At 43.7% G+C, this 879-nt stretch overlaps 1 non-coding gene across 1 annotated transcript; it reads right to left on the reverse strand.

Annotated features, from left to right (window-relative positions):
- Positions 1-385: 385 nt before the first annotated feature.
- On the reverse strand, positions 386-457 carry trnac-gca (transfer RNA cysteine (anticodon GCA)). The gene has a single exon. It is a non-coding gene; the product is annotated as a tRNA-Cys (tRNA).
- Positions 458-879: the final 422 nt, after the last annotated feature.

Below are 879 nucleotides of genomic sequence, written 5' to 3' on the forward strand. Positions count from 1 at the left end.
AAAATGTCTTTTTAACAGGCAGAAACCTCAGACTAAAACTGGCTCATGGTGGGCAGTCATCTGACACAACAGTTGGGGGAGAGGGTGGTGAGAGAGAGAGAGAGAGAGAGAGAGAGAGAGAATGGAATGAAAAGAGGACCAGTGGTAATTATGGCAGCAGTAAAGGTAATAGAACTATTACTAATAATAGTAGCAGTAGTAGTGCAGGGCGTCCAGCAGGACCACGGTAGCAGCTGCATCCACTACTCAGTTTCCACCACAATCCAAGGAAGTCTGAGAGGGGAGAAAGCACAAGGGCTCCTGAATAGAAGCAACGTTAGTCACATGCATGCTTTTTTCAAGTATCAACAACTACTATCACATGATAGCCTACACACATCCTTGCAGGGGGCACCCAGATTTGAACTGGGGACCTCTTGATCTGCAGTCAAATGCTCTACCACTGAGCTACACCCCCACATACTTTACATTGGATATGCTTATGGTGCAGCAAAACAATGGCTGGGCCTCCACCATGTGGTTACCTTCACAGTCTGAGAAAGTATCCAAATCTCATCTACTGTATGAAAGGGAGTTACAGTTTTTTACAATTGCTATGACAGATTTTTCAATACTTTTAACAAATTTCCAAAATTATTAACACAGTTAGCACTACATCCGCATGTGTAAGCTATAAATGTAAAGCACATAAATGGAAAGATAGGAAGATAGAGGAGAGAGGAGCTCAGTGTGTCAAAAGAAGTCCCCTAGCAGTCTAAAACTATTACAGCATCACCAAGAGAGACAGCGTAAAGAGAGGGGCCTGGTCAGGTTAGAACTCTCCCCAACCGGATCGGGCTGTATTGCCCTGCCTCCCTCTAGTTTTATTATATTGATTAT

This window comes from Etheostoma spectabile, unplaced genomic scaffold (assembly GCF_008692095.1).
Source record: "Etheostoma spectabile isolate EspeVRDwgs_2016 unplaced genomic scaffold, UIUC_Espe_1.0 scaffold00010728, whole genome shotgun sequence".
NCBI classification, from domain to species: domain Eukaryota; kingdom Metazoa; phylum Chordata; class Actinopteri; order Perciformes; family Percidae; genus Etheostoma; species Etheostoma spectabile.